The sequence below is a fragment of the Manacus vitellinus genome, unplaced genomic scaffold (assembly GCF_001715985.3).
Source record: "Manacus vitellinus isolate BGI_N305 unplaced genomic scaffold, ASM171598v3 scaffold_8_pilon, whole genome shotgun sequence".
Classification (NCBI taxonomy): Eukaryota; Metazoa; Chordata; class Aves; order Passeriformes; family Pipridae; genus Manacus; species Manacus vitellinus.
Genome location: NW_021940864.1, coordinates 880,592 through 905,082, shown reverse-complemented (window position 1 = coordinate 905,082; position 24,491 = coordinate 880,592).

Here is a 24,491-nt window from a genome sequence, read left to right as displayed (position 1 = left end):
AAGCACTACATCTTTCTAATAGGACCCAGTGTTAAACTAAGGATTTTATTACTATTTTGCACAATTTATGAATATTATGCAGATTTTATCTTGCCCTAAACACTTCAACAGTTACCCAGAAATCTTTGTGCTGCATTTATCTTGGAAAAACATCCTGAAACAAGTTTAAGCATGGTGATGCTTAGGTTATTTTTCTCTCTCTGCATAAATCGAATGATCTGCATCTTATATACATAGTGTTTGTTGCAGGGTGCTGCATGGTGGCTGCTTAGAAGCTGGGTCTTCATCAGTTCAGATATCTTTGCTTACCCTGTTTACTTGATTTTTTTCACCTCAGATTTCAAGCAAGTCGAGAGGAGCAACACTGTAAACAAAAACATCCTGATAGCATTTATGCTCCATTATTGATTTTCATATAACCCGTGTGAAGCTTTCATATAAGATGCCTGTACTATTTGCTATACTATTCATAACAAGGCCAGGTGTATATCAGAGACACCACACTGTTATTTCTGTTTCAGAGATTACTGGCATTAATAGTCAATTCTGTTGATAATGCACGAGACACTGGAATTGCCCTCATCCTTGCCCTGCCACGGTGACCACAATGATAAATATGCTGCTGTCAGGAAACCAATCTGCTATAGCTTTGAGGAACTTGCAGTAAGCAAACAACTTTTCTAAAGAATTTCAATGTTTATAGCCACTGTCTCACACATATTAATAGCCCTTTAAGTATGTTGTCATACTTCATATAACAGCAGTGAACCTTATCTTTTTTATCGCTCTTTCTGGGTAGGTTTTGGTTAGTGGTCGGCTTCTTTATCATTCCTTCCATTTGCTATGCTCTCTATTAATATATTTCTAGCTTTCTCAGTACTGCTTTGGAGTTATCAAGGCACGTCATGCCTGGCAAGTGTGAATGTTTTGCCTTGCTGCTGCTGTGCCATTTTGGGAGGAGAGCTATCCAATTATGACAAGTTTTTGCTATTAAACTTTGATTGCTGAATGTTGTTTGTTGAGATGCAAAAAGCAAGAACATAAAGGCAATTTTAATTCTCTCATCCTTACTGATTTCACACACTCTTTCTTTTCTTGTCTGTCTGTTGTGGAATAAGTTCCCATTTTCAATTCATTCTCTTACATCAATGTGGTCTTTCAAATCTGTTCTAAAAGCTCATTTATTCTCAGCAGCTCATTAACCAAACAGTCGTCTCTTCTCTCCTATTATTATTTCTCTTTCACCTGTCCTTTCATAAGCCTTGTTTGTACTCTCCTTCCTTTCTTACTTCTTTCATCGTGCTTATTTCCACACCTCATATTAAAATGCTTTTAAAGTTTAGAGTGTCTAAGCCAGGGGTGCTATGCAAAATCAACAGTCAGAATCACTAAAGTGAAATCTTATCTACGATGTAGGGCTCAGGTGCTGTGCACAAAAGTAAAAGCAGGCATTTGGTTCTTTGTTAACACTTAAGGATCCTGTCCTGGAGTTCATTTGAACCACTGAATTCACTCAATGCATTCCTGTTAGCTTTGGATCAGGCCAGAATGGGAAAATTAAAAGGCAAGGTAGAAGGATGAATGGAACGGAATGGAATGGAATGGAATGAAAAAAAAAAGAAAAGAAAATAGGTGTAGGGAATATATTGGTGATACACATTTATCATCTCTGTGAAAACATCCACTTTAATAAGTATGCAAAAAAAACCCACAAAGTTTTTCAAGGTGTAAACTATATATGCAATAGACCTTCTTAGAATTAAAGCCAGGATGTGAATTAAAATTCATTAAACACAGGGGAATACGAACCAGAAAAGGAATTCTTCCATTTTGTGTAGCATTCCTGGCTTACCAGTCAAGGTAGTGTACAATGAATTGAGGTTCTGCTTCTTTTTTGAAAGAACAACACATTGAAAATATCAAATGCCTATATCTTTCTGTTGTAGTTAAAAATACGTATTTTCAAGTTCATCAGTGCATGGACACTTACCTTTTTTTAATTCCATATATTCTTAAAAGCAACGTCTAAACCAAAATAGGCACTTCTTCTGAAGTTTTTTGAAACAACAGAAAAAAGGAGATATTTCAAAACAGATAAAATTTAGGAACTAAATTCAGCCACATGTACTGATTTAAAATGAAATTTGAGATAATTTATGTTTCCTTAGACTTCTTCTCTACCTTTTAGGTTTTAGAAATGAACATTTAGGCTTCAAAATAAGTGATTTGTCTGATATCAATCACATATTTCTTATACAAGGCACAGAACCTTTTTCAAATACATATTGCATTTGCCTTGATAGTGCAAGAGACTATTAACATTTTTTAGGGAGGTAAAACTAAAATCATAGTAAAGTTCGAGTAGACCAAGTAATTGTGAATTTTCATCTTTAGCACTGTGAAAATTTCATATGTGCCATTGTAATGGGAAAAAATAATCCATTTGTTGCCTGGGAAAAGTGTTATTTTTCATTTACCTTGACATGACATTAATAAGGTGTAAGCTCAGCAGAATGCACATTTGAACTGTATGACTTCAGTCCAATTAAACCTTTCAGTTAAAGCAATATTGAACTAAGTGTGCTGCTGCAGATCTAGAACACACCAAAGTTTAAAATATACCTACTTGAAATAGTAAGTTTTGTTCACAAAAGATAAAACCCTACCTATTTGGCTACCTGTTTGGAATATCTTTATATGTTTTGCCTAAGCAATTGAAGCTCTTGCTTCTAACACAAGGTCAGGCTCAATATAATGTGTGAGTTGCAGCAAGTGTACCCCAAAATACACTTATATGTGTATTCAACTATGAGATTTGGGCTTCTGTGAAATATTATGGTACTCTGAAACAATCTTTGATGATAGAAGAACAACGAAAAGAAGACAAAACATCTGAAATAACAACAAAAAGACTGACAGATATTACTGACAGATGTCTAGTAAGTAAAAGGAATGTTGGTCTGGAAATCAATGAACCAAAATTGGTGTGTTGGAACCAATTTTGATTCATTGATTTGGGCTTGTACAACCCCCAAAGGGAAAATGGTCTATTTTATCAAAAGAAAAAAAGGAATCACAGTAATCACAGCAACTGACCTGGGATTTGATTATTGAACCAATCTTTCCCCCTATGAAGAACTGCTTGATAGATTAAGAGATTCTTAATATTGTACTTTGAAATTATCTCAGTGGCCTCAAGTGAATCCTTAAATAAAAAAAACATTACTGGGATTCTGCACTTTTGGGTTCTTTTTGTACTTTTGTAATTCCATTTATTCAGCTCATCGATGCTACTCTTTTCACATGAGCTAGAAAGATCTACAACAACAGCATTTCTTCTATGTCATTGAGACAGATAAACACTAAGATCCATCTGCCTTTTACTCTTGATGATGATACATCTCCCTTGCTGTTGCCCCTTTAGCCTGCTGGATCACAGCTGCCCATTGTAGTCCTACCTTCACCATCTGTGGCTCTAACTCAGCACCCAGAACCTGGGACACCTAAAACTCTTCTGAAAATGCAGATGCTGGGTTGGGAAGATGCCGGTTCTTTGTTGGTTCATTGTCGAGAGGATGACTGACTAGATTCAACCAGACTCACGTGAGGTTGGGTTTTCCTGTTGAGCATGAAGAGTTTGTTCATTTTATGGAGGTTGATGGTGAGAATGCCTCACATATTTGAAAAATAAGCAGCTTTAGTATACTTCCTTTCGGATTAAAAAAAATATGTTCCATAGAAATGTCACCATCAAGAAAATGTTTAAAGTTTACAACCAACCTATTTAAAATCAGACACATTACTATTAATTATTCAAAGGTTTAGTCTAGCCATTAACATTAACAGTATTTTTGTAGGAGCTTGGGGCTGGAAGAGGTTGGGCTTTGCTTGTGATTTTTTGTCTGCTTTAAACTTGCAGCTATTATTGCAATATAAGGTTCTTCAGCCTTCTAAGGAAAGTTCACAAAGTTCAACAAGGCCAAGTGCAAGGTCTTGCCTATGGGGCGGGGCAATCCCAAGCACAAATACAGGCTGGGTGGAGAATGGATTGAGAGCAACCCTGAGGAGTAACACTTGGAGATGTTGGTTGGCAAGAAATTCAGCATGACCCAGCAATGCACACCTGCAGCCCAGAAAGCCAACTGGAGCTTTGATGCTGCTTGGTTGCATCAAAAGCAGTGCAACCAACAGGGCAAGTGAGATGATTCTACCCCCACACCCCGCTCTGGTGAGACCCCACGTGGACTGCTTCATCCAGCTCAGGGCCCCCAACATAAGAAAGACACAGATCTGCTGGAGCAAGTCCAGAGGGTGCCCACAAAGATGACCAGGAGGCTGGAGTACCACTCCTGTGAAGACAGGCAGAGAGAGCTGGGGTGGTTCAGCCTGGAGAAGTCTCCTGGAGAATTTATAGCACCTTCCAGTACCTAAACAGGACCTTACAAGGAAGCTCAAGAGGGACTTTCAACAAGGACGTGTGAAAGGACAAGGAATAATGGCTTTAAATTGAAGGTGAGTCAATTTAGACTAGATATAAGGAAGAAGATTTAGTTGTGAGGGCGGTAGAACACTGGAACAGATTGCCCAGAGAGGCTGTGGAGTCTCCATTCCTGTAAGTGTTCAAGGCCAGGTTGGATTGAGCTTTGAACAACCTGATCTAGTGGAAAGCGTCCTTGTCTATCCCCCTTGGCAGGGGGATAGAACTACATGATTTTTAATGTCCCTTCCAAATCAAACCGGTCTATGATTCTATGATTTTATGAAAAAAAATTTGCTCTCGACCAACGTTGTACATTACTACTGCATACCACTTTACATGTAAAAACTATAAAGGGGCTTATGACAGTTTTTTGGAATTTTGTTCATTAGCTTTTATGGGAACAGATTTAAATTATTACCAAAAACATTTGAAAGTAATACTCAGAATGTACATTGGGATTTAGTCATTAATGGAGGGACTATCTTAATCTTTTATGTTTGAGGCACTTAATATTTAATTCTTAATTACAGCTAAATCACACACACATTCACATGCATCTATCTATACACACAATAAATATATGTGACATCCTATGTTAGATATATAGTGTGGGTAGGTATACATGTAGAAAGAGAAAAAAGTACATATGATTGCTCCTATTCCTGTCTTACCATATGAAGTTTGCAACCGATTCATTACTATGATAAACTAAAAGGACACTTCATTTTGAACAGGCTTTTCAACCCTCTTCTCCCTTAAATTCATAGCACAGGAGAACAGGATTATAAGATTTTATGCAAATTTGGAATAAATAGATTAAATGTTATTCGGTGTTCAGTCATGAGTAACCCTCTCAACCTTCTATAATCAGAGATGAAGAAGGCAGTGATGCAGAATAACATAAAAAATACAATGATAGTACAATAACTATGAAACATTTCAAGAAATAAACACCCACAAAAAATGTGTCTCTGTTTATTTGAACTAGTGTAAGTAAAGTTTGCTTTCTTGGGAGTTATGAACTTATTGCTAATGTGCCATTAACTTGGTGGTGATTCTCATAATAGTTTGCTTTTCATTTTTGTAGTGTAGTTATTCCTTTTTAACATCCCCAGATATTTTCTAATGTTACAAAAATTAAAACAAAACACATGATTCTATAAAATTTCCTTTAACTCAGTCATAAAAATTGATCTTCTGGTTTTGACTTCATTTTTACATTATAGTAATGATTAAGGCACATCAAGAATATATTTCTAATTAATATTGTGACCTGGTTAAAATAAAAATAATATATAAGGGAAAAAAATTACCATTATTGACTCTTCAGTGGGATGAAACAGGGTTTTTTTATCATTCTGATCTAAGTCAGTGTAGGTTATGAACAAGGATTAGGTTCATGCAAAATGCACAAGCAGGAGGAGAAGAAAAGTATTTTCCATTTACTTTCCTCTCATGTGAATATTTGTGCTCCGGTTTAGACTGAAGAATGTTCAGACAATATTTAGCAGAGTGAACTATCTGGAGCCTTTCAGGAGGATTAATCAGTGTTTGGGACAGGAGTATTAGCTGGTGATATTGACCCCATTATTTCACAATTTGTATGTCTATCAACAGATTATGGGACAGAACCTTCTCATATGTAGGTAGGTATAACTGTGTTACTCTGTAATGGTCTAGGCATAACTTCACATCCTCAGGGGTTCTAATCCTCAGTGCCACCTGCAGCAAAAATAGGCTATGCCACAAGCTTCACACATTCTCCTTCAGCTATGAAAAGGCAGGAAAGAAAAAGTTTGAGTCTGTATGTACTGTACATATAAATCAATGGAAATCCTCAGACTTTTACTCTGCATGGTCATATCTGAGGAGAAGGATTGCATCTATTCTAAGTAGTCTGGGGACATAATATAACTAATGTGTAGTTATGGCATCCAGTAAATTTTTTCCCGTTCCTATATTGTCTGCTGCTTGAGATGTCTCATATACCACATACTGTACATGCAGTAATCACCTCCAGAAAAATAAACAGCTTGTACAGAACTCATATATCTATATCTCATCAAATATATTTGATGTTAAAGCAATGCCAAGTGGATGTTTCAAGCTTTGGAAAGTTCATTCCTGAACTGGAAGTCTGCAAGTACTCTGAATATCTTCGTGGGGTTTTGAAAATTTGAAACTGATCTTCTATGAGATGTTGCACAACTTTTTCTGTCTTCAGGTTCTTTTTGTGTATTCTATTTATTTTGATTTTAGTCTTAATGCACAGATATTCCCCTCAGGTACAAACACAATTTCTAAGAAAATAATTTTTAAGACCCCTGCAGTTCTGGTGGGACCCTTAAAACAATACTATAGAGAAAGATTAAATAAAAATATACTTTGTATTAGCTTCTAGAGGCAGCCTATATATTTAATCTGTCAAGTAGTACTTTCCTTTGTAGTGCCAACAGCAGTGTAATCACAGAAGAACCATCTCTACATATCTCAGTTTCAGTCTTTATTAACAGGATGGAAAACCCTTCCAGCTGGTAAGAGTGTAGTTCAGAGTAGTAAGTTCTTTCAAATAGTTATACTGGAGTTGATAGGCATCGGTCAAGGATTTCTTTCTGGTTCTAAGAATTTTTGTCTGTAGAGAGGCCAGTTTAGAAACATATGTATGTTCGTTAATACATTCAGGAGGTGAGGATTAGAAATCTATACTCTCCCTGTTTTTTCCAAATGAGAAACTTTAACCAAATAACAATAGTAGGAGATGACCCAACACAAACAAGCAGAGAACTTCTGCTTTCCAGTTCATAGCAAATATAATTTCAAAATACCTGGGTTGTTTTCACAATGTTTATATAGCATATGACAACTACCCAGTTACTTATGCCAGACAAATCCCATTCTCTAGAGGCAGCTTTTTCCAAAACAAGGTTTAGTAGTGATCATTTCCCCAAAGCCCCATTCACCACTTCTACATATAAAGAACCTCAGCACCTTGACAGACATAGACTTGCAAATATAGCTGAGTGGTATAAGGCATGATTTCAACCATTGTTTCTGAGTTGTCTCATGCTAAAATTTGGTAACTGTGTGAAGGCTCATAATCCACTATAGTTGCTTGAAGCTACTGTGTTTGATTTAACACTAACGTGGACTGGAAGCATTCATGACATCAGTGATGGCATCTCAGGACTTAGGTTCTTGAATAAGGTTCACCATAAAGACATCATTAGACAGTTCATACATTTTACTGGGCACAAGTAATTCAGATTGGGTTCTGATACACTTTTGCAGATCTGAGTAGAGATACTTTAAGTAGGTACAAGCCCCATTGTTTTTTATACTTCTAATTTCAGTTGAGATTCCCATTCAACCTGTTTCTGAATGTTTTTTAGCTATACTGAAACAAGAGGGAATCAGTGTCTAATTGTTTTTTACTGGGTGTTTTTATAGTAAATTTTTAAAATATGAGAGTGTAATAAAAAAAATTTATCAAAGATAAATGGATTTTGATCTACTCTGTTAATGAAACATGTTCAAAATAAACATTATCCATCGATTAATAGAAGAGACTTGCCAGGCACCAATGGGAGCAAAAATTGCTTTGTTTGCATTTTAATAAATCTCAAGACTGAGTGTCTGAAGCCAGGGTCTTAAATTTATATTGAGGTTCCTAAATGGAATTACTTTGATTGACAAGATGATGCTAAGTAATGCCAGCATCGCTGAGGTCAGTGAGAAGACTCCAGGCGATAAATCATCAAGGGAATACAAAGAGTTATCATAACTAGAAAGGAGAACAGATAAAATATCACAATCAGATACTGTTTGTCCGAGAGATAAATATGGCAAAGGAGAAAACCTTTTCATATAACCCCTAAGAATGGAATTTAATTGAACATAAAGAAAAATGTCAAAATCATACCATTTTTTTTTTCATAGGGCTTTTCAGACCTCCTGGAAACATTTTGTGTTTCCATGTGGATACCTCTACATGTGAACACATGCTCCACTTTAAAAACAAAGAAAAATATTGAAATATATAACTGTGCAAGATTAAAGGCACTAATATTTAGGGAGTGACATCAAAAATGCAATTGTGTTATGCACTGTATAAAGATGCTGTGCAACCTTAAGAGGACTTCACACCCTCCCCAGGTCCCCCCAGTCTATATTGCCACCAGTCCATGTGCCTCTGTCTCCTTCCAGCTTCCTCAGTTGATTGTGTTCAGTGTCTACTTACGGTCTCATTGCCTTGCATCAAAATCAAAACAATGAGACAAAAGTCTGGGAAAAGAAGGGGGGCATAGGGAAAAGGGTAGTAGGTGAGAATGTTTGTTCTACTGGTTTTAGAAATCCAAAAAACTTCTCCTGACCTAGAAGGAGTGCTGTTTGAAAGGGTCAGCTCTCCCTGACTGTGTTCACTAAAGGAACAGTTGGGATGTTCAGCAATGGGAGATGGAAATGGAATTCCATCATACAATTTTTATAGAGTATATCTAAATTTTAATATGGTTACACTCTTATGCAGCAGTCTACAATGTTTGTTTATCTAGTCACTTGTTTGATATGAATCTTTTCTTGTTGTAGTCAAGCTCCTAGCTCTTTTATGGATTGGAACAGTGTGTACTGTGTGGCAAGTCTTTCTTCTACTCTGTTAGAATGCACTTCATCTGAACCAATACTCAGTTCTATTTGCAAGGTGCAGTTAATAACAGAATAAAAAATTTTATCTTGGTTCATATTTGTTGGGAGCTTGCCACCTTCCTCTTATTTTGCTTTAAAATTCTGCCTTCAGTTACAAGCACTCTATTGAGCCTTATTTTCACTTGGGAGATGCTTTTCACAGCTTATCAGCTTGAGTCAAAAGAAAAGGAAAGAGCTCAAGCCTTTGAATTTACAACTGCACATTTCAACTTCTATTTTGCAACTTTACTATTACTTTTACTTCTTGTTATTTTAAGAAATCTTCCCCAGAAGAATATGAGATATAAGGGAGGTGATCCTTCCCCTCTACTCAGCAGTGGTAAGGTCAAATCTGGAATTTTGTACCCAATTATGAATTCACCAGTACAGGAGAGACATAGGCATACTGGAGAGGGTCCAGTCAAGGGTCATTGAGATAATGAAGGGACTAAGGCATCTCTCCTCTGAAGAAAGACTGAGTTGGAACTATTTATCCTAGAGAAGACTCAGGGATGATTTTGTTCATGTCTACAAATACTGGAAGGGAAGGTGCATAGAGGACAGAGACAAGCTCTTTTCAGTGGTCTCCAGACACAGGAACAAGGGCACCAAGCACAAACTGAAACACAAGAAGTTCCACGTGAACACAAGAAAACATCTTTTTACTATGAGAATGACCAAGCACTGGCACAGGTTGTCTGGAGAGATTGTGGAGTTTCCAGTGTTGAAGATAAGCCATCTGAGCATGGTCCTGGGCAGTGTATTTTACGTGGTCCTGACTTAGTGGGGGCTTGGACAAGATGATCTTGAGGTCTCTTTCAATCTTAACCACTCTGTCATTCTGTGAGACTCTGCATTCCATATCAAAGCAAAATGAGTTGTAATTGGGGAGCCCAGGAATACTCAGTCTTAATATACGAGATCTAATTGTGCAGGTAGTTTCTCCATGATATGTTCAGTGAGTCTCATGTACTAAATATGCATAGAACTCTGTGTGTGTTTGTGAATTACTTTTTCTCCATGCTTGCTCTGTGGAGCAACTTGAGTTCAAGACTTGGTACTGAGGAGACACTCATTCTTCCACAGAAATTCAAGCTACCTAGTGAAACATGGTCAACACAGAATGAGTATGTCTGTATGCTTTATCCCGAAACAAAGGATAAATCTCTTTTCATATGGAGAAAAACTACATTTTTTTAGAAGAGATATACTCACATGAGCAACTATAGTAATTGTAGCTACATGCAAGCTGTGAAACACTTTTAAATACTACAACAAAACCTGCAAAATATGCAGTTTTCACGTGGGAATGAAAAACAGTGAAGGCAAGGCCCTATGAAAAATCCATAATCTAGAACTATTCATAAAACTTGGCATTTGAAAACAACCTATAGGTCAAAGCAGACACTAATTAATTTTCAGAACTCCTCTGAGCAGTGGATGAGAAAATAATATATAAGTTGGAGAAAATAAACCACTTAAATATTTCATCTCCTGAGGCTATACAACATGAAATCTTATGCACTTTCTATTTGTTTCTATTAATATTTATTCTATATTTATATAAATCACATTAATTTTCTATCAGTTCTGATTTCAGTACATGTTTGGTTTTAAGCTAAATTTCAGGTATAGCCATGGACCCTCTATAGAACTGCAAGAAAGAGGCAAACTAACAATTTTTGCTCTGAAATGGTTGCAGTAGGCAGTAGTTGCATACATTGTGTGTTCTTTCCTTCCTACTTCCATATTCATTAGACAGTATAATCATCATGGCTGGGCTTCGTGAATGAAGATTTGGGAAGGACTCTACCCACATTTGCTACAAGTGCACGGATGGCTAAAAAGGCCAATGCGAGATAGACAAGTCCAGTTGCAAAAGGCACAGCAGAAAGACTCCAATGGTATTGGTAAGACATGATTCTTTTGGTGTTTTTCCTCCTCAAGAGTGATCCTGCGTGCGTTCTCAATGGAAGCAGCAGCGTTATGGATAGTGTGCTTCTAGGCCTCCCGACTGGAGGCCAGAGTAGACCAGTTATGTTGATCAATGCGGCCAAGACTGAGATGTTGTTTCAGGGAGTCCTTGTATCTCCTCTTCGAGGCTCCTCCCTTGCGGCAGCCGGTGGCAAGTTCACCATAGAGCAAGATCTTAGGGAGGCGGTGGTCCTTCATCCTGGAGACGTGCCCTGCCCAACGTAGCTGTGTTCTCAGCGACATGGCCTCAATACTTGTGACTGCTTCCTGTTCTAGAACAGACGTAAGATGATATAATAATGTTAGATATAAATCACATTTAACAGGGTAGTAGTTCGCAAGCATCAACCATTTGGTAACTACATTAAGTATAAAACTGTAGTGATGAGGAATATTTTCTGTTCCACAATCTGACAGAACTGTTATTTAGAAACAGCTTAGCCTGGCAAGTTTCTTGAACATCCATATTAGCATCTGAGAGTATTACAGTGTTCAAGAATTGGCCAGTCCACCCAATTTTTATACAATCTCAACTGTCAAGATGTGCCAAACTACCTTCTCTATTATTGTATTCTTGTCTAAATCTTTTGCGTCAGATGCTGTGAAAGTACATAGGAATAATAAGTTGCTGGCTTGCTGTCATTCCTCTCAGACAGGATATAAAGGGGGAGCTCAGGACCAATAAGAAAGTCAGACAGGCCTTCAGACTGATGGATAATGTAATGGCACAGATCAAGTGGTTTGTCATCTCAATGCACAGAAGGCACAGTTTGTGTTTTATTTATTCCTTGGTGAGAATATTGTAGGCTCTGGGGACACAATGGTAGCTTTCTATTTGCACATGGACTCAAGGAATGCAAGAAGTTGTGTTTTGTCCTAGCCGTGGTAGTACTCCCTGCAGGCACATCCTCTAGTGCAGGGAGGTGGGGGCTTCTGGGTCCCACCCACACACCAACTGGCAGAGCTGGCAAGATGGAGAGGAATCACTGTTGCCAGCCTTTGCAATTTTATCTTGATCTTCATATATTTGGTATTTTCCTTAATCCCCTCCATGGGAGTTCAATGATTATCAGTAAATCTCCACTGTTTCTAGAAAAAATAAAAAGTCTTCATGCTTGTGGAGAAAAGATGAAAGACATGGCTTAAAGATGTTCAGAAGGCAAATTAAAAATATGTTTAAAAACAAAAAAAAAGGGGGAAAATATGTTGTGTTTACGGATCACAATATTTTGTGAAAGCTATCCCGATGCATTTTCTGGTACTAGAAGACTGCAATGCTCTATGAAAGGGAAAAGGTGCACTGTTCCATATCCAGTGGTCGTAATGTTTTGATCACTGTGGATTTTAACCCAGCACTCTGTTTATTGTACAAAATATCCTTTCTTCCTACTAGCTTCTAGTTCTAGAATAAAATGCATCTCATATTTTGAATCTCTTCCTGTAACATAGAACTTGCAGCACTCTGTATCAGAAATAAAAGTCACCTGCAGGAACATTACAAATCCTCATTTCAGTGAGCTGTATATAAAGATATGGATTACCTTTAGTGAAAGCTTTTGCATTTGTGCCTAACACCAATTTGAGAAGTCATTTTAATCTGCTGCTCTTCTCATGCGTAGAGTGATCGTGGTGAAGTGATTTAGTAGGGAATTGCTAGAAAGAATTTAACTTTGCTCACATAGGCAGATGGACGAGGGTTTAACATTAATAACTGGAGATGCATGTGTATGGATGTGGAAGGGGGAAAATATTTCATTTTTATTAGAAATAAAGTCAGCAAAAACTCAGCACAGGAGTTTATATGTAATGCTCTAGACACAGAAAATCAGCACTGAATTGTGCAAGAGCATGGGTCCAACAGGAGCTTAAAATTAAGTCAATCCCCTGGTTAGATATGTGATTGTTACTTGTGCAATTAGCCTTGCAGTAGTACTAAGATGAGTTGAAAAGGATTTACTGACTGAGACCAAGTCTTATCAGAGAAGCCTTTTTGGGTGTAGATTAATGCGGAAATGACTTTTGCATGCCTCAGTAAACTAGTGCATTAGGAGTAAAGACTTTGCTAAAATGCATTACAAAGGCCATTTTGCCCTGTGCTAGAGAGAGCAGTTTGCCCTTTCAGCAGCAGATGCTGCTGCAGATTGCCCCTGCTGAATGCACTGGGATTTAACAAGTTGAGGATTTAATAGAACTCTGCCTTTTAAAAAATTATTTCAATTTTTATTACGTAAAAGAGAATCGAGCCTTGAAAAAATTCAATACATGGTGATTGATAATGTAATTTTAAAAAAATACTACCTGAAAGAGGAAAGCATAAAAGTTAAACAAGTAGAGAAGATTCTTCAAAATGGAAGGCTCATCCCTTTAACAGACAGAAGGTTGTGGGCAACAACTGGTAAATCAAGGACAGGCTAACAAATGGGAAAAGAAAGGGACAAGTAAGTCATAACGGAGGGTTGGTTAGATAGAGTCCAATGCTATAATAAAGAATAGAGCACAATATATTTGGATGGGGTTTTTTTCTGGTGAAGTATTTCAGAACATACGGGTTGTATTCATATTCCTATGCAATTTTTGACCAACTAAAAAGATTGTGAACAAGTTTTTGAAATCTCAAAGCAAATAATTTTAAAAGTTCTCAACTAAATTACAACAAAGTGAAAAGAAATGTGATTTCTTTACCTTTGTATTGAATAACCAACACACACACCATAGTGCTTCAGGAAAATGCCCACTTAATGTGTGAAATTCAGAAAAGAGATTTGAATTGCAGGTACTTCTGAGGTGAGTAGTATAGCTTAAGCTATTACCTGTTTCTGGGTAATGCTTTCTGGCATCTGCTTGATTGTTCTGTTTGGAATACTAACATGTACATTAAACAACTGCTCAGCCCACATAAATCTTAGAAAATATAAGTTTAATCTACTGGTGAAATCATGGGGAAGTGTAAAATTGATGTACTTGTGTGACCATGAACTGTTACATTTTCAATGACATATTTGTACAGGTTTCAGTAAAGAGTCATTGAGCTCATGGAAGAGAAATCTTCAGAGAATTCCTTAACACATTGATTAGGAGGACTCTGAAATTAAAGTGGCTGCTAAAGGCTCAGGAAAAGGTAGACTATATTTTTGCCTTGTTCCTAGACTGCAACCACCTATGAACTAGTGTGCATACACATGGCACTCCTCTCCTTCTGTCCCTAGACAGCTCTGTGTGGACTCTGGTAGAGGTAGAGAAAAGGACTTAGAGAGACCTTTGGAATGATCCCTCTGAGCATGTTATATACCAGTACCAAAAAGGCAAAATGGAAAATTTCCTTCAGGCTTTATAAAACATTTTATGGAGCATAAAGTGAAGTGTTTGTTAACTATTCTGTGAAAAATAAAGAGGTTTGGACTCCTTCAATTATTTATTGTATTTTTTATTCCCTCCACTAAACACAGAAAAAAAAAATTAAGCTACAGCTATGAAAGAGACACTTATCTATTTGTCTCCAATCTCTGGCAGATTATGTGGAATGGTTGTGGAATTATGAGGATCTCCTTGGAAGCACCCAGCAGAGGATAGACTCTCAGTGCTGCCTGCTTAGTCTATGCTAACTGTGTGTTGGTGATTACTGCTTTGGTTATGATATTCCCAGCAAGATGACAGATTGGAAGTGAGCTGCCATGCAGGTGTTTGCTCAGCCAAGGGAAAGAAATGCCTTTGAGTCATATTTCAATGACTTTATCTTACTTCTGGTCTGAACGGGAAAAAAACATTAGAGTTTTAACTCTTTTTGCTAGAGATACTATTTCTGCTATTACTAAGAGTATTGAAATGGCTTGCAAGTTTAAAAATGAGGAGAATTTTTCAGAAAAGCAAAGAATGTGTGCAGATAATAACTCAATACAAGATCAGTATAAGTGATATGTAAATCAACTCCTTTTCATATTTCCACATGAAAGAAGCTGGTTCAGCTGAATAAACTAAATCTGACTTGCCAACTTTTATATGGGAGAAATTTTGTTGCATGGCAGTATAAGAGCAAAATACAGTGCCTAAATGCAACAAGAATCCCAGATTTTACCCCAGGTGTCCATTGTAATAGACGGCATTATGATTTGATAACATTATCAATTAATAAAATTGCCTGTTTCCTATTCATCTAACAGAGGGTGGGAATTGTGTGAGACTGTCCCATGGAGTCCAGAGTTGTTAGGACAGATCAGTAAAGACACTCAGTAAAAGAGACCAGCACGGAAGATCTTTTATATGTTGTATTCTCCAGGATGCATCCAGCCTCTTGGTCATCTCCCTTGGAGCATGTTGCCTTTTCCTATAGACTGTGCAGAAAATCCATGATCTAGAAAGCTGATGTCTACAATGACAATCACGTAGAGCTGTATGAGTCGTTGTCTTCTCTCTCTTTGCAGTTATTTAGAAGAAAGAGAGGTCAGAAGGAACCTGTAAAAATCAGTTTTATCAAATATTCATAGACCACAGAGATTAGTGACATTCATCTAAAACTGCACTTTCACAAGCATTTTAAGCCCAAGGCAATACTGTCAACAGAAGAAACTGCACAAGGAGCTCCTTTTCACAGGGACAAAACTGCTTGGCTCAGGCACGTCTGTCAGATTAAAAAAAAAAAAGACAAGGAATAAAAACAAGATCCAAAGTTGTAGTTACTTTTCCAGGGTCCATAGATCATTCACACTTTGCTAAGTTACACCCTGTGCCTCCTTTCCCTGGGTGCCTCCTTTCCCTGGTTCATTCCTCTAATTCTGGGTCCTGTTGGGAACCCCTGCAGAAGCATAATGCCTTCCTGGTTCAAATCTGTAAAAACTTTCTGCTTCCTGTGAACAGGGATCCTGACCTTCCCTCTTCCATTCTGGATTCACTAGATTTCTAGATTCCTGATATGGAGTTCTTTTAAAAAAGATTCCACTTAATCCACTCATTTGTCTGCAAATCTGGTGCACGTATTTCTTCTGTGTATGAAAGCAAATTAAAAGCATCTCACTAGCTACATTTGGTTACTGAAGAGCAGTAACTTTTTCTTTCTAATCAATGGGAGTAGCAAAATTTCAAAGGGATGATTTCAAAGAGACCATTTCTCTGCTTAGCAAAAATATTACCATAGATGAGTAAATATTTTTAGTATAAACATTGTTTTTAAAACACTTCTTAAAAATTTTATTATAATACTTAATATTTTATATCGAGATGAATGTAATTTTTTTTTTTTAATAAAGAAAAAAGTATAACCACGCCACTTTAATTCTGATTTTAGCAGGTAGGTCATTTGATTGAAAGACAGTATATTTGTCTTCTTTTACGATTTAAGAACCAATAGCTATGGACCTTTGACCTTTTTAAGGCTTTCAAATACAGATGGAAAAGATAATGAAACACTGACAGCTTACTGACCAAAGAGATACAACTTCAGTTGTTTTGGTTTCTTTTTTGTTGTTTTGTTTGGTTTCATTTAGTTTTTGTATTTAAATCTGCAGAATTGTAGCATTTGTCATTTGAAATAGATGCATATCTTCTAGGTCCCTCAAAAATATTTAACTTAATTTTTGTAGTTCTTTACTATTATTCTCTGAAGACTTGTAGAGCACTTGCTGGTTGGCTGAGGAGTGCATAATGGTAGTGTGCTATTCCTCCTTCTTTTCAGATGTTCTAAGAGCTGGAAAAGGCTTCTGGAAATTAAGAAGAAAAGTTGGCTTCTTCTTTTAGGATGTCTGTAACAAGGGATAAAATGAAGAGAACAAAAGTATTTTAAGGAACACAAACTGTCTGTTGAAATAGGACCAAAAGAAAAAATTGATGTTAATACCTGGAAACACAAAGGTGAATGAAAGTGCCTATGTGGAAAAATGGGAAAAGATTTGTGCATTTTTGCCAATATGCTTAAATTTGAAAATGCTTGTAAACTCAGGAAGTTCAGTAAGATTATCCAAATGTTTAAGATATCTCATTAAATTACAGTTTTGATACAGTTTTGTGCTGTTGGTGGAATATACTTACATTAATTTATGGTATTATGAATAAAGCTTAATGGGAGATGAATTATAAAGATGAGTTAATGGACTTCTTTCCCACAGAATTAGAAATCCTACTGTGTATCCGTTAACACCCCCTCCAAACTGAATACCCTCTCATTACCAGTAGATTATAACTGTTCATAATGCACCTGGCAAACTAATATTTTCCAGCTTAATTCTGGAGAGAGAATCCTCCTCCTTCAAATTTGTCATCAGTTGGTTAATCATTAGTTACTTGTACTACAATTCTAATTTCACAGAGAACAACTCCATCCATCTCAAGTGGACTAAATCCTTCTCTACATGAGCTTGCTTGCATGGTGCATCTCTCAGATGGTTCTCCAAGACTTAAAGACTCAGTAAATTGAGCTGTTTTGTTCATAGAGTCTAGTGATTTCCCCAGGCTTTCCTTACCTATCTCAATTAGAATCTTTTTTAAGATTCAACATGCACACTACTACTTGATGTAAAAAAAACCCTACAATATTAATTATTGCAATTAATAAAGCTGTATTTCAAGCTCAGGTGCACCTCTGATCAATATACTAGTTTCAGTTGCAAGGGAAAATCTTTTGCACTGAATTCAAAACCGGCCAAAAGGTTGGTATGAGGTTGGAAGTATATTTTGCACTCTGAATGGAAAAAACCCATAAAATTTAAAACTAAATGTTTAGTCTGTACTTTGTTGCTGGCTGTCCACACTGGAAAATACTCTCCCTTTTTTAATGTGTTCAAGTAAGAAAACATATTTGTTTACCATGCCTGTATTTTAATTAAAGTCCTGTTTCCTAGCTTACATTATTAAATCATCTTTTTCCAAAATTAGTTGTATTAGCTCCATTAGAGAAAATTTGTTGCGAATCAAATACAGAACCACATGTATACACCTTTAAATTTAGCAGTGTATTATTTAACTTTATGTAGGGTTTTTTGTGCTTTTTGGTTCAATACTGCTTGTAGAGTGTAACTGGGGAAAGATCCATGGAAAACAGTTTGTCTTCATATCGAAATTATAGTACCATAAACTTCAACCCACTTGTTTCTGATGTTCATATTCATTTTGGCCATTAAACCTTATCTTTCATTGTTCAAGGTTGTCTTCATTTTCCTTCTGTTCTTTTACCCTGCTTATGTAATAATTCACCAACCATAAAACAAGGACTGAGATATAGAACCCAGGGCAAATGTTGAATAAAATTGCCATCAAAACCATTTCCTAAGGCATATCATCAGTGATTTAGGGACCATTTGTTTGTTAGATTTCAAGAATAAACGGTTGCTTCTTCATTAAGCTCCTCAGTTCCTACATGTGCATTTCCAAAGTGCCAGTGCCACACCTGTCATAAGACACCCACGTGTATGATGCAGCGTTTCTGTCAAAAAATTGAATAACAGTGGAAAATTCCAGTGAGCAATTCCACAATAGAGGTGTTCCAAATATACTCTTGCTGAGTGATACTGATATGTCAGGAAAAAATGTTTAAGCATAATAAATATCTTTCCTAAGTCTCTATTTTCATTTTTCTTATGATACTTGCTGTTTCAAGAAAAACATTAAATACATGATACACTGAAAATAATACAACTGTATTTGCATCAATCTCTCAGTTCTCTATACAACTGTCCATTAGTTTGTGTTGCTTAATGTTAAATTGTCCTAACCAGATGAATCAGCAAACAGGTTTTAATCAGTTTATTGAATGCATAGATTAAATCTAAAATAATTCAGAATCTTGATGGGGTGACTTTAAATTCAATTTATACAGTATTGGATCAGATTTTATTTTTCCATTGAATCATATTTTATGCATCCATGTTGAGGTAGAATTTAATGATTAATAAGGCTTACAACCTTATAAATCAACCATGAAAACATCAATCACATAAGAAATCACACTAGACTATTTTATTTTGTTTAAAAATATATGATTGCACTGTTTTGATCATATTCTCCTTACAGGAATTTTACTTTGTTAGTTGTCAAGAAAAGCAGGTCATCTGCAGCTCTTGAACATTTCTCGTATGCATCCTTATTCTCCACAGTGTTGAGGTCTTGCAGCATGAGACCTGATGAAAACTAGAAAAACTAGATTTAATAGTATTATACTGTAAAAGGGAACAAAAATAGCTAATATATGCTAGGCAAGTGGGTTTTTCCCGGTGTGCTCAGAGTTCCTACCCTCATATCTCAGTGACATCGAAAGCAAACTCATAATCATTTCAGTGGAGCAGAATGTCACCTACTGTAGTTTTCACTGGTGAAAATGCCATATAGCCCTCACCCTGGGCATTTTCAGTCACAGAAGCCAATGGACAGTGTGAATACTCAGCCTCTGGGCAGGCACAGACAGTCATGCATATTTAGAAAGAGGACTAGCCTTTTCTTTCCCAGCTCCCAAAATGTGCTGCTGCATTAGGTACCTGATGTTTTTCGATGATGTTGAGAAGTCAAAGCATCTGTGAACTTTGAAGAAATCCAAAAGTTTTCATAAATCAATTCATAAACATAAGAAAAAAACATAATGCCAACATAGTGGATATGCTAGAACATAGTAATCCAACCTATTAATATATTTTATCACAAATCAGTGTTGGAATTTGGGAACATTTTAGAAAATATGTATGAAATGTTTTCTTGCAAAAATGTTCAGTAATATTCAGTGAAGAAAGCCTTTGAATTTCTAGCCAATCAATCTGAAAATTCACAAAACTTGTAAGAATTTTGGAAAGAACTTCTCAGACTGACTTCTGCATGCTTCAGTGTTAGAGGAAAACAGAAAGAATGTTCTACAAGCTACATTGATATATAAGGTTAGTGACTACAAGTAGGGAAGTCCATGACTTTGTTGAAAAAAAAAGATTTTTATATTAATCAAAATTGAAAGATATGAGAGTTTATAAAGCTACTTGAGCCTACTATACCTGAGAAACTACCCCAAAATTTTCTCTTTTCACACAAAACCATTTGATCTCTAGATTATTGGGTTTTACACTGCAAAAATATTCTTTTAGAGTACTTGAAATTGTCATGGAACTGATATTTAGTTAGTACTTTTTAATTTTTACCACGTCTTTACCCTATTTTCTTCTCAAAATCATATCTTCATGCAAATAGTCAAAAATACAACACTTCAATAATTTTAAAATTTTAAGGGGTTCTTGCAAAATACTAACCCAAATCTGTTATAGTAACACAACTGTATGAAATAGGACATATTCCCTGTTTAGTCTTCTACCTAGAGAATATGTTTAACTTTTCCAAAACTATTTTATTGTTCATTATTTAGCTCTATACACTCTTCTTACCAATGAAGTAATAGGGTTTTTATGACATTTTGCTAAACTCTTGGTCTCATAAACATGCTGTGGCGGTAAATTCCAAAGCCTATATTCATGCTTTGTGAAAAGAGTATTTCTTTTCATCCTGACTTACCATTTTTCTGCCTCACTAAGTGATTCCTTGTTCCTTTGTTGAAAGGAGAACCAGAGTTCCTCTCTTGTCATCTTTTCACCAATTATAATTTTATATGCTTTTGTCATGAACCTTCTTATTTCTTACCTTTCTGAGGCAAGTAATCCAAATCTGTTAAGCCATTCTTTCAAATAGGAATATTCCAGGGTTGATAATTATTGTTATCACCAGTCACTGATGTTTTTTCACAGGTTCTTTTTAATTTATTATTTTTTTAGACAGAATGAATGATACTCTACAGTATCTTGCCTAAAAGCAAACTTTTACAGTACATTTTCTGCGCACAACTATAGATATTTCTGGTATGTTTACTTGGCCAAAATATTTTACTAATCAGAGGTTTTCATTTAAATACTACACATGGAAAAATACTGTCATTTAGAACCCAGAAATTGTACGTCCATATTTTTCCTTGAGTGGGCAACACTTTCAGTTTATCAACACTGAATGGCATGTGGCATTAAGTTACTTTTTCAGGCCACTCTGAAGTTACTCACAGTCTTCCTTAAAGTAAACTCTTATGGGTCATACTTGATTTGTTCAGCAAACTATTGTGAATTTGGTAGAACTTAAGGTATTCCATTCTCCCCTTCAGCATATTTTGACAGATTCTTTAACTCCTGGTAAGATATTTTGCTGGGTAATAGGTCAGAAAGGAGCTGGATGCAATTTTTCTCTAATTTATTTGAAGGTGTGAACTGGAGCAGCAAAGAGGTATCAGGAAATTTGTTTAACAGACTTTAAGTTGTATAAAATATTTTAGTTCATAAAACACAACCTTATTGGAATTTTTTACCATTGTAGTACAATGGCTTAAGAAAAAAGTTAGTCACCACTGGTTTATCCTGTCCCAGACCTGCTTCTTCGAACTTACCAGTTTTCCAGAAAAATCTTCCTCAACAAGTTGTGCCAGGAGAGACTTTTATGGGTTAATGTATTTGCTGTTACAGGAATTGCTGAACAAAGGAAATCAAGAGAGGTGCTTACTTAAAGAATTGGGCAGCTGGTATTATCAAATGCATGCAATGTTAGTCTGTTATCTTAACTGTGCTATTTGTACAGCTGCAGGTAACTGTGGTAACTGTGCTTGCTCCGAAATATGAATTTTTTTTCTCCAAGGACATGCTGTCCCCAGAAAGGAGCTCAGTGCCTGGAGTAGGAGCCAGTGCCCTGCTGCCCTGCCTTGCCCTGGCTGCCAGACCCTGCCCTCCCATCCTTTGGAGCCTCCAGGCCCTGCAGCCCCTGGATGCCTTCACACAAGCATGAGCACCAGAACCTCAGCAAGGAGCCCAAACGCCTTGATTTAATTACATTTGGGATGGTGGTTTAGTTTTTTTTTTTTAAATAGAAGCAACTGCTTGTCCAGTGTCACACTGTGTGCAGCAGCTCACAGACTCAGGCAACCAAAACGCTGACACTTTGAGAGACAACCTGGGAAATAAATGTTGATCTTGGGAAGTGAGTGAGAGAACCGTGAGCTGTGCCTGGCATTCCAGAAATAAACCTTCCTCAAGTGGGAATGGCATAGGAAACCTCCAGAGGTACCCTGCTGATGGCTATTGGTGACTCTGACATGCAGGATGGATCCTGTAGGGTCTTCAAATATTACGAATTAGAGCTGCAGTGTTGTCTCTCCCCACGGTCGATTTTCTAATACTTCACTACAGAGGTACTTGCAGCACTGGTGATTTCAGTCAAAGATTTCCAATACTAGCTGAACAGGATCACAGTTCAGAGTTTTTTTGTAGGTGGAATTGACAGGATAAAATGGGGGAAAAAACGACACTCATGAATCTTCCCTTCAAGCTTCCATTTGAATAAGAAAAAGAACTATTTTTGTTCCTCTGATATCACCAGAGGAAGGTGTAAGCACTTAAACTATAGCATGAAAACTTAGGTCAGGAAACCTCTAGTTTTGAGTGGTAGTTAGCTGAGAGATTTTTAAATGTATTTTCCATTTTTGTTGTCACTCATTCTGTTGAAACAAAGTCAATCCTTCTACAAGCTAGCTCCTCTCTGTGCTTTTTCTTGGGCAATGGGACTTGGCTCGATATGAGAGGGAGGCTAGAGAAGCTTTGTGTACTTTTTTTCAGGGCTGCAAGGCAGTGACTGTAGCCTGAGTTGTAAATCAGAGAAATCCAAGGGAACCTTCAATTTGCAATGGCCTTCTAGGACTTCAGAACTGCCCAGAATCTCCCGCAGGGCCTTCAGTCAAGCCATTTCTCTCACTTCTGGCATGATCAGGAGATGCATATTAACTTCACGTAGCCTGCACACCAAAATAGCTGTCCTTCGATCACACATGCATCTCTCAGGATTCTTGCTGTAGCATTTTTACTTAAAATAAGATACACTTGTATTAATAATTCTTTGTCAAATCCCTTCAACTGAAATCTGGGAAGAATAGTCAACACACTGTAGAGAAACTATATTGTGCTTCCTGTGTGTTTTGTGAGAGTGAATCTCTCTGGTACAGAGGAGCATTACCTCTAGGAAAAGGTGGAAATGCAACAGTGGCATATTCTCTATCCACATTCTCACTTTTATTATAACTTAGTTCAGATCAGCTGAAGTCCAGGTGATAATCACATCTTACGTGAGCTCCAAGCAGTTTCCTCCCTAAGCTTTTGGCCTAAACCCTTTGTTTGCCTCCTTTGAGGTGACATTTACTTGACAAGGTCTTGCTCAATGTCAGGGCCCCTTGGGCACTATCAGGTTTTAGTGGTCCTGACCTGCCTTACCTGGGACTCCCCTCACACCCCCTACCCACGTGCCCAGGGGCTCCATTTGAACTCTCCCTCAGATATTTGTTCCTTCCCTGGGTGATGCGGCAGTTATAACTGAATAAAGTCTTGTTTTCTGTTTCTTGTTTTCAGCCTGAGCTACTGTAATTTTCATGGAGCTAACTTTATTATGATCCTTGGATATTTGGACCTGTTGTCCTCACTAATCTTGCTCAGGTACTGTGGGTCTGTAAAGGGGGTGATTGTGGAGTCACCTTGACTTCTGGTTCATATTCCTCCTTGTGGAGCATCCTGCCTTTTCGCTTCACAACACCCAGGACATGAACAATAACTTAATTCCACTGCAATACTTTTCCAGATAAATTCTTAAGGCACACACCTAATTGTTATAGTAAGGCTGTGAGGGATAATCTTAGAAAGTTACCTGTCACCACCAAAACTAGGTTTGTTACAAGAGTACAGAGGGACCTATGGAGATGAGTGAGTTGCCAGACTTGCCTGGAAGGGCTGTTCCCAGTCAGCTCGTGGGTTGCCTACATGGCCCTGGTCTATAAAGGAAAAGATAGAAGAGGAGTCAATGTGCGACGTAAACCCAGTTGCTTCAGGGATGGTTTTTTAGGCTATTGTTCATTTTTGTTCCCAAAAAATCCAAGTTTACTAGGATTTCTCATTGCATCTCTGGAAGAAAGATGCAATGAAGAGCCTATCAAATTTTAGTGTGCTGTTAATCAGAGAGTGTGCATTTTGGAGAAATGGCATAACAATCCTATGTTAAAATGGTGATCTGCAAAATAAGTGTTGGTCAGCTGCTGTATAATTGCACACTGACTAAAAGAAACAGTGGCTAATACTAGTAAACCTGTTTCCCAGAAAAACTAATATACTTCTGACTTCTAAGTATTTGCCTCTGAAAGTTTAAAACTTCTAGGATCCAGGGAAACATCAGATAGTAATTTTTAAAAAGAGACAAATTAAAGTCTTCCTGAATAGGATAGAAATATTTTATTCTGTCAGCAAGAGATAAAACACTTGAATATTAAATACTTAAACCCCCTTCTCTGCTATGTTGTAATGTAATCATGGCACATGATATGATAAAATAGGAT